General features: G+C 37.3%; 1 pseudogene; it reads left to right on the top strand.

Moving 5' to 3' along the window:
* The first annotated feature begins 1,361 nt into the window (after positions 1 to 1,361).
* Positions 1,362 to 7,555, top strand: LOC137768626 (large ribosomal subunit protein uL6-like; annotated as a pseudogene).
* The last annotated feature ends 2,904 nt before the right edge of the window (positions 7,556 to 10,459 follow it).

Below are 10,459 nucleotides of genomic sequence, written 5' to 3'. Positions count from 1 at the left end.
CTGAGCGACATTATTTCACAATTGCTAAGTACAAACAGTTACATTTTGAGTTATGTAATGTTCTCTCTTCTGAAAGAGTTAACTGGACCTTAAAAATCTGCTTTAATACTTGGGGGAAATGCTTATGTTATGGTTTGGGGTTTATAAAAAACAACAGTAATATTTATTTAGAACCCCTGTGTTAGGCACTATGCTAAACGATTTCACACGTTAGGAGAGGCAGAATAGCTTAGGTTGTTTATTTGAGAAACAAATCCTGTGTGAGTGGATCATCATTAATATGTAAATTCACTGTATTATTGCTTTACTGGCACATTCCTTTCTTATTTGTCCCTTTCACAACTCAAAAGAGAATCATTCAGGACTGAGTTGTTTGTCATTCCTTTTTGACTAGACAAAAAGCAAAGAAAGAAATAAAGGAAGGCATTTGCTTGTGCTAAGAAAGCCTCCTTTAGGAAGCTGAAAGAGGCTGTAATTAGTTCCAAAATACCATCTTATATCCACTGTGCATATATTTTTCACACAAGAAAATTGAACATTGGAGACCAAAGAACCTGGAATGTAAAATGATGCAGCTAAACTCCATTTAGAAATAGCTGTAATGCAATTCCCAGTTGTTGGATTGATTTGATCTTCTTATCTTGGGAAGAAATTGAACCCTGCAATATCACCAATATTTTCTAACTCCTCTCTGATTATTATTATAAACTGACAGTGATTCATTTTGAGTAATTGTTCTGAAAAATGAATTAGATTAAAAAATAATCTTCCTGATTATAGAGGAGCCTAGTCCTTTTTTTTAATTAGTCCCCATTTTAGGATGACTGATGATGTCACATTTGACTAACAGTGGATTTCTTACTAGCTAACTATTTGACTTTGCTTTGAAAAAAACTGTATAAGTTAAAGGCCAAATTTTTAGTAAAATCCCAATTATGAGTAAAATTCTTCTGGAAGGAAGCAGCATATAATTAGCCAGGAAATCAGAATCAGGGGGCCTGAAATATATTCTTGGCTTAACCATCAGTCATCTTCATGAGCCCAGATGACCTCTCTGGGTCTGATTTCTCTGCATCTGTAAAATGAAAGAGTTCAAAGAGGTGCTCTCTAAGGTCCTTTCCTCTTCGACCATTCTGTTTTTATGTATTACATAATTCTATCTTATGTAAATTAATTGGTCTAGTTTCCATGTAGGGCTCTAAAGTAACATTGGAGAGCGATTAAGGGAAAGTGTAAAGAAAGACTAGCTAATAGGGGAAATAATAGTTCCTTTATGTTTCATTGCTTATGGAAAGATGCTCTCAAGAGTAGTGCTTCTTAAATTTTAATTTGCATTCATGTCACCCAGGGATCTTGTTAAAATGAAGACTTTGATTGGTAGGATTGAGGAGAGGCCTGAGAATATGCATTATCACTAGCACCTTCCAGAGTGGTGTCCTTGCGGCTGGTTCCAGAGCACATTGAGTAGCAAGGCTCTGACTGTAAATCTAAAGTGTATATAAGAATCTGAGGGGTAGTTAAAATTCAGATTCCAGGATTAGCTCTCCAGAAATTCAGAGATTGGGTTGGGGGGGTCACAAAGTCTGAATTCTTAACAAGCTTCCTGTGTGATACTGATGCCAGGGGTTCAGAAACCCAAACTAGAATACATTTAAGAATTACTATTATAGAATCATGGAAGGGATTTATCTACCAGCCCTTCTTTTTTTTTTTTAACATCTTTATTGGAGTATAATTGCTTTACATTGTTGTGTTAGTTTCTGCTGTATAACAAAGTGAATCAGCTATACGTATACTTACATCCCCATATCCCTTCCCTCTTGTGTCTCCTTCCCACCCTCCCTATGCCACCCCTCTAGGTGGTCACAAAGCACTGAGCTGATCTCCCTGTGCTATGCGGCTGCTTCCCACTAGCTATCTATTTTACATTTGGTCAATGCCACCCTCTCGCTTTGTCCCAGTGTACCCTTCCCCCTCCCCGTGTCCTTAAGTCCATTCTCTATGTCTGTGTCTTTATTCTTGTCCTGCCCCTATGTTCTTAAGAAGCTTTTTTTTTTTTTTAGATTCCATATATATGTGTTAGCATATGGTATTTGTTTTTCTGTTTCTGACTTACTCTGTATGACAGATTCTAGATCCATCCACCTCATTACAAATAACTCAATTTCATTTCTTTTTATGGCCAAGTAATATTCCATTGTATATATGTGCCACATCTTCTTTATCCATTCATCTGTCGAGCAGCCCTTCTTTATTCTGTCCAGGTTCTCTTTTCACACCCAGCCACTGACTGATTTATTGCTGCATTTGTTTTCAGAATAACCTTGTGAAACCAATTCTGTGGTTTGCTTTTATTAGTCTTTTCATTTCATGAATTATCTATTGTCTACTTAGAATGGCAGTTGGGTGTGTAGGGCTTTTGGTTGTCATTGTTTTTAGAACTTGAAGTTCAGGGGACTGTCTACCTCTTAACAAGTATTTGTGAAGTCACTGTAAAAGAAGCATGCTGTAGTGGAGAGAAGACCATACTAGAAGTAAGAGAGCCCAAGCCCTGATGCCAGTACTGCTAAACATTGATTCATCTGTTTATTCATTCATTCATTCTGTGCTTTTCTCACACCTGAAATTGGGAGATCTTGGGTCTTACCAGTTAAGTTAGTTACTGAATTACTAGTTAAATTAGTTAGATATACTCAACAGCATGCTGATCTAATGGGAGTTGTCAACAATGAAAATAATGATTAGAGTTTAGAGGTGTAAGTACTATAATACACAGAATGCTTTAAAGTAGTCTCTGAAGTTCTTTGCTCCTAAGTAAAATATTGGACCTATCTTTCGTTTATGAACATAATAGGAGAAAAATATGAGATTAGTATGTAAATTAAAATAGTATACATATGACCGTGGACATGTAGTTCAGTTGGGTAATACTGAAAGCATGTTAAATAAACAGTCATTTTCATTTTGGAGACTATATTAGTCAAGGTTCTCCAGAGAAACAGAGCCAATAGTCAATATAGATATAGATGTAATAGAGATAAAAGGAGATTTATTATAGGAATTGGATCACATAGTTAAGGAGGCCAAGAGGTCCCAGGATGTGCTGTCTGCAAACAGGAGACCCAGGAAAGGCAGTGGTGGAATTCAGTCTGAGTCTGAAAGCCTTAGAATTGGGAGACCAATGGTGTAAGTACTGGTCTGAGTCAGAAAGTCTGAGAATCAGGAGGGCAAGAGAAGATGGATGTCTCAGATCAACCAGAGAGAGAGGAAGTTCACCCTTCCTCCACCTTTTTGTCCTGTATGGGCCTCCAATGGGATTGGCTGATGCCTTTCCACATTGGGGAGGGACATCTGCTTTGTTCAGTTCAATTCAAATGCTAATCTCTTCTAGAAACTCCCTCATTGAAACATCCAGAAATAATGTTTTACCAGCTATCAGTGCATCCCTTAGCTCAATCAAATTGACACAAAAAATTAAGCATCACAGACAGAGGGGAAAAAAGGGCATCAAAACGTTATATAAAAAAATTTAGAGATAAACCTTGGTGTATTACATTTGAAGTTTTAAATAACTTCTACCATGTGATGCAGTAATTTCTCTTCGGTACATCTAGGCCAAGAACTCTCTCTTGCCCTCCCCACGTTCATTTACGGTGCTTCATTCAACAAATATTTATTTACTGGTCCCAAATTATATACCAGAAACTGTTCTAGATTCTGGGGATAAAATAGAAAACCATTAAAACAAACTTATCCTCAAGTATATCCAATATTGTAATGGGACGTATTCTGAGGAGGGGAACAAACAAATAAAAATTAAACTTTTTAGCATACCAGCTGGTAATGGTGGAAAAAGAATAAAGCAGGAAAAGAGAATGGGGCATGTTGAGAGGAGGGTGATGGTAATTTCTTAGGGAGGAAAGGCTTCCTTGAAAATGTGACGTTTGATCAGGGACCTAAGGAATGTGGAAAGTGAGCTTTGCAGTTCCATGGGTTCTCAGACAGGACATAGAAAGGACAGATGCCCTCATGCATGTGGCAAGTTCAAGGACCAGCAGAAGGACCAATGTGGCTGGATCACAGGGAGCAAAATTGAGGAAACATATTGTTTAGAAGTTTGTATGCCATACTAAGAATTTTGGCTTTTCCTGTGAGTGAAGTGGGGAGCACAAGCAGTTTTGAGTAGATGTATCATGTGCTTTGATTTTCATTTCAAAGGGATCACTGTGGCCCTTGTGTTGAGAATAGATATTAGGAAAGAAAGATGAGTCAGAGAGACAAACGAGAATAGGTGTTGGAAAACTACAGCCCATAGATCACATCTGGCCAGCTTCCTGTTTTAGTAAATAGTTTTATTGGAACACAGCTACATTCATTAAATTGCATACTGTAGATGGCTGCTTTCACATTGTGGCAGAGGTAAGTAGCTGCAACAGGACCTTATGGCCTGCAGTAACTAAAACACTCACTATCTGATCCTTGTGGGTAAAAGTGCACACTCCTGAACCAGAAGGTTATTATGGTAATCTGAGTGAGTGATAGTGATAGCTTGTATTAGGATAGGAGTAATGGAAATAATGAAAAATGTTCAGACACTGCCTGCATTTTGAAGGTAGAAAGGAAAGAGTGTGCTGACAGAGGAAAAGTATAAGAGGCAAAAAGAATAATCAAATCATGAATGACCTTTTTTTTTTTTTTTGGCCTGAGAAATAGGAAAGACAGAGTATTGATATACTGATTGATTTTAGGAAGATTGATTTTATTGATTTTTAGAAAGATTGTGGGAAGGGCAGGTTTGGAGGTACGGATCATGAGTTTAGTCTTTGAAATTCTTAACATCCAACAGGTATATCTTACTAGAAAGTTGTACATCTAAGTGTAGAGTTCAGAGGGGTCTGAGCTGGTGATATAAATTTGAAAGTTTTCAGCATAAAAAATTCATGGATGAGATCACAGGGCAGTGACTGATGGTATAAAATCAAGAGGTTTTAAGAGTAGAACTGAAGCTCGAGCTTTTCCAGTGTTTGGAGGTCGTGAGATACTGTAAACCCAGCAAAACTGAATGAGAAGGAGCAGCTATAAAAATTGGGCGAGAAAGAAGAGCACATGAAAACCTGGGTGCTGAGTGAAGAGAGTATATTAAGGAGACCATCCTCAGCCTTATTAGTACTGCTGGTCTTTTAGATAAGATGAGGATGGAGCATTTATTATTGGCTTAAAATATGGAGGTAGTGATAACCTTGAGGGAAGTTTTGATGGCACATGGGGTGGAATGCTAATTGGACAGGATTCAAGAGAATGGAAAGAAAGGAACTGAAGACAGCTTATAAAGAAAACTTTTAGACGTTTTCCTCTAAAGGAGAGCAGATAAGGTAGAAAAAGAATGTGGTATTGAGAATTTTTTTTCTGATTTTTTTAAGGTGGGATAAATAGCAGAATGCTTGTATGCTCTTGGAATAATTTAGTCGAGGGAAAGGTATAATGTCCAAGACAAAAATTCCTGGAGCAATGTGTTTGAGCAGGTGTACAAGTGGAAGAAATGTCCTTCAATGAAAACACAGGCTGTTCATTCAAAGTAACAGAAGGGAAGACAGAATGTATAGGCACAGATACAAATAGGTGACTTGATTGTAGCAGCTTGGAATGTTTTCTTCTGTTTGCTTCTTTTTCTCTTTTCTTTTCTTTTTTTTTAGCATAGGAAGCAAGGTCAACAAGCTGAGGGGAAAAATAGAGAAGAGGTATTGGAGGTATGAGAGGAGAGTGAAGGAGTAGAGGCTATCTAAACATCCTGTAAGAGCGGGTCAAGTGAATAGACTTGGCGGGGGTGTGTATAGCAGAGCTGCTGCAGAATACCAAGGGCTGAGATTCAAAACAAATAAAAAGTTGTGATAATAATGTAAAATGAAAAATATTCTAAACATCCAACAAAATGATAATAGATAAATGATGGCTTAGAACTTTCAGTAAATGGACCATTGTGCAACTATTAAAATAATTTTGTAATATGCTTAGTAACATGGAAAAGTCCCTTCAAACAATGTTTGAGGAAAGCTCTTTATGTTCTAGACTGTTATTATGAGAATTTGACAAGTGGCATAGATAGTAAGACTCCAAAGACACATTGCTGGGAAGTGATGGCATGGATTACACTTCAGGTCTATCTGATTTTAACTGATTACCACACAGCTTAAATTTACATTTTATTTTAAGTACCTATCCCACATGGTTAATTGAAGTTTAACCTTTATTTTTTTTAACCTCCAAATTAAAAAAAAAACAACTATTACATAGATATGTATCCCCAATCTTCTACTTGAATAATTGTTTCAACAGAAATATATAACTTTTAATGTAACTAATATCATTTATTTCTAACATTTCAAGTCATCACTCTGAACTGCATTTTTGTGAAAACTATTTCTGTCATTCAACACATAAGCCTTACCTTTGTCAACACTTTCATCAGCCAGCTCTTTGTCTTTTGTAGATTTAACTGTTCTGACGAAGTCTTCATGTAAATCACCAACATCTTTAACATGCTAATTTATTCTTTGAAAATAGTATATAAAATGATAGAATTACAGGAGATTCTTTGAATGCAAGAAGCCTTGTACAACTAAATAGAATAAATTTTAGGCATAGGTGAATCAAGAAACAAAACCCAAATATAGTGTGGGTCACTCCTCTGTGATGATTTCTTTAGCAAAAATGGTTTTAAGTTTCAGATTTTATTCTCAAAAGACTTTCAGGTTTTCTACACACATGTTACTCATCATAACAAATGGCACTTAGATGATCTTACCTAGCCCTATGACCATAAATAATATTTACCTCCATGCTGATGACTCCCAAATTTGTATCTTTTGTCCAGATCTGTTCTATAAGCTTCAGTCACATATATTCAGCTGTCTTCCTGATGTCTTCCCTAGGGTAATTCAAACATAATACATTCAAAACAGATCACTTACGATTTTTGCTACCTCTACTGTGAGAACGAAGATGATTCTCATCAGACTGTTGACATTCCAGAAAATGTTGACGTCACTCTGAAAGGACGCACAGTTATTTTCAAGGGCCCCAGAGGAACTCTGTGGAGGAACTTCAGTCACATCAATATAGAATTCAGTCTCCTTGGAGTGAAGAGACCCCAGCATTGACAAATAGTAGGGAAATAGAAGGGAAGTGGTTACTGTTCACACTATCTATAGTCATGCATAGAACACGATCAAGGGTGTCACACTGGGCTCCTGTTACAAGGTGAGGTTTGTGCCACTTGCCCATCAACTTCATTATGTAGAATGGGTCTCTTGTTGAAATTAGAAATTTCTTGGTTGAAAACTACATCTGCAGGGTTTGCATGAGACAAGGCGTTCTTTGTTCACTATCTTGAGTCCAGAATGATGAGTTAATTCCTGAAGGAAATGGCACTAAACATGTATCAAATTTAGCTATTTTGACTCAGCAAGCCAGAACAGTTATAAATGAGAATATCAGAAAATTTGGAGATGGTGTCTATGTTTCTGAAAAAGGAAAAGTTCAGCAGGCTGATGAATAAAGTCTAAGAGTTGTCTAGCTATGGAAACAATAAGATGCCTGATGACTCCTAAGACCTTCTTGTGATATTTTAAAGATGCAATAAAAGCCTCTAGTGAAAAAACAACAACAAAAAACCCAGATCATCTGATTACCCTCTCTATCCACAAGCTGTCGTCTGTTTTTACAATGGAACCATCACTTGCTCAAGCCAAGAATCATCCTTAATTCGTCTATCTCTATAAACTGTATTTGCTCAATTTCAAGTTTGATAGTTCTACCTCTGAAATACATGTCTATTCAATCCACTCTTCTTTGCCTCCCCTGCCCCTCTCTAGTCCAAGCCCCAATCATCTCTAGCCTGTATTACTATTAGTATTCTAATTAGTCTGAGGACTTTCTCATTTCTTCCTTCTAAGTTCTCCACAAAACAAATATTTTTGAAAAACCATTCAGATCACATCACTTCCCTACTTAAAACCTCTTAATGGTTTTCTGTTGTGCTCAAATAAAATTGAAACTCCTTATCCTGATCTATAAGATACTGCATGCTTTAACTCTTGTCTGGATTTTTACCCATTGTGCTCCCCCTAGCTTTTTCTTCAGTTGCATTGTTCTTTGTCTTCTTTGAAGACATGGAGCCTTTCTAGCCTTAGATCCTCATATCCACTCTCACTTCTATCTGGACCACTTTCCCATGGCTCTTCTTATTCTTTAGGTCTCAGATGAAATGCCACACCCTGAGAGGTGTTTCTTGACCATCCTATCTGGAATAGATTTCCCCCTTTGAACTTCTCTTTTTTCTGTCAAAACATCTGCTTACTTCTCCTACAGAACCTACTATAACCTTTGAGTATTTTGCTTATCCATATATTTCATTGCTTATTTTGTGTCTCACCAATTTATAGTTTGTCACTGAAACCCCAGTGTCTGTCACATATCAGATTCTTAATAAATAATTTTTGAATAAATGAGTGAATATGTTATTTTCACTCCTTGCAGAAGCTATAGTTCACTTTCATAGTTTGAGTCCATTAGCTACCACGTGTGTAGTCAATTGATATTTAGATTACAGGTGATAATTGCCTTCTTAACACTTCCCTATTTTCTACTTTGAGCATGAAAAGATCTGTTTTAAGCAATTTTTAGAGCCCTTTGGTATATCACACTTCTAAATCTTTGTCTTCTTTTGCCCCAGATAATTCCAGTGGATAGTTATAAGAAACCCATTTAGCTGGATACCCCCAGCTGTTTCTCATTTTCACTCAGGTTCTTACCTCTGGGTAAATGTTTCCCTATTTTAACCACCTCTGAATAATTTTAATATCACATAAATCAAAATACAAATTTACAAAACAAAAGAGGTTTCTTTATCCTCCTTCCACCATTTGCACAGGCTGTCTACATAAATTTGCTGAAGGTAGTAAAGATAAGACAAAAAATAAGTTGGAATCAGGGGGAAAAGGGTTTAATCCAAAAAACTCATCTCAGGTGACTGAAATCACAGCATGAGTCAGTGCATTTATTAAGATGCTGCCTAGCCAGCTGAGATAGGTCATATTTTTATATCATCAACCATGCCTTCGGCAAATAAACATGACCATAGGCTACTCAATTTTAATTTTAGAGATGCCGTTTTCAAACTTTCAGTGATCTTTACCACAGATTCCAGAATCCCACAGAAAGGCATAATCAGAAATCGTATCATGTCATATCTCCAACTTCTGAAATAGAAGTCATTAAAATTGTCTTTGGAGATTTAGTGAATTTATGCATAAAACCTCTACTTGGTTATCCTTTTGTGTCATAGAGAGCACTAGCAGTGTTTCCTTTCAGATCCTCCCCTAGAGTCTGGTGGGCCAAGTGGACAGGGTCAGAGTCCGCTGATGCTGGTCAGTATACTGGCCCGTATTACCCCATGGGACACTTCCCCAGAGTTAGAAACATGTTTAATTTTCTATCTCATTTAACCTTCTTTTATCCATCAACAGGCCCTAAAGGACCTATAGAACTTGTAGTTGTCACAAATCTATATCAGCTATATCTATATCTTAGCCACAGGAAAGGGAACAACAAATTGTAAGGTCAGGTATGTATTATAAAAATGAAAGTAGCTATTCCCATTGCCAGAGGGGAGCTGGCTCTACAAAGACAGAAAGTAGAGGATAAAACAATCCTTTTACTCCTCCCCTCCTCTCTTGTTCAGTCCACAACATCATAATTCCAGCAATAGAAACAACCAGATAAATTTTCAGGAGTTCTGAACAAGGGTGTTTGTTTCTCACTTTCTTACCTACATATTAGAAAAAAATTCAAGTTTCCCTTAGAGGGAATGCCAGTGTAACATGTGGCCACCCAGGTGGTATGTTAGGCAGTAACATGACCAGTTGGAAAAGGGCAAAAGCATACTTGCAATTTTCTGCAGGACTTTCTAGTTTTCCTTTAAGCCTAGAGAAGGAGGAAGCAGATACCTGGGATGTGATCTGGCTTAGCACCCCACAACGAAGTCTAGCCAGTTGGGTAAAATAGTCCCAGAAAATGGGGAGGAAAGGGAGCAGTTATGCCTCTGCAGTATCCACAATGCTGTGAGACTGAAGAGAGGGTGCCCAGGTGGGTATCTGAAGACCACTGAATGTATCACATGGCAAAATAGTAGTCTCCCTAGTCAGACTAGGTAAGAGCGCTATTAGCCTGACAAATCAGGAAACAAGTCATAGGTTTTATTTGCTATAGATGTCAGCAGCTGATGGCAGCTGGGCATTAGGGCAAGAGATACTACACTGGAACCCAGGGTATTTCACAAGAACCTACATACAAGGAAACTGAAGTCAGAGTAGTGGATATTATCATGTCAGCAGAGTATGTAGTATGAGAAAATTGAAGCATAAGACAGAACTCTGAATTTTGAATCAAGGGCACCAAAAGA

This window comes from Eschrichtius robustus, chromosome 8, assembly GCF_028021215.1.
Source record: "Eschrichtius robustus isolate mEscRob2 chromosome 8, mEscRob2.pri, whole genome shotgun sequence".
Taxonomy (NCBI): Eukaryota; Metazoa; Chordata; class Mammalia; order Artiodactyla; family Eschrichtiidae; genus Eschrichtius; species Eschrichtius robustus.
The sequence above is the reverse complement of the archived record's forward strand: the minus strand, read 5'-3'. Positions and strand labels throughout refer to the sequence as shown.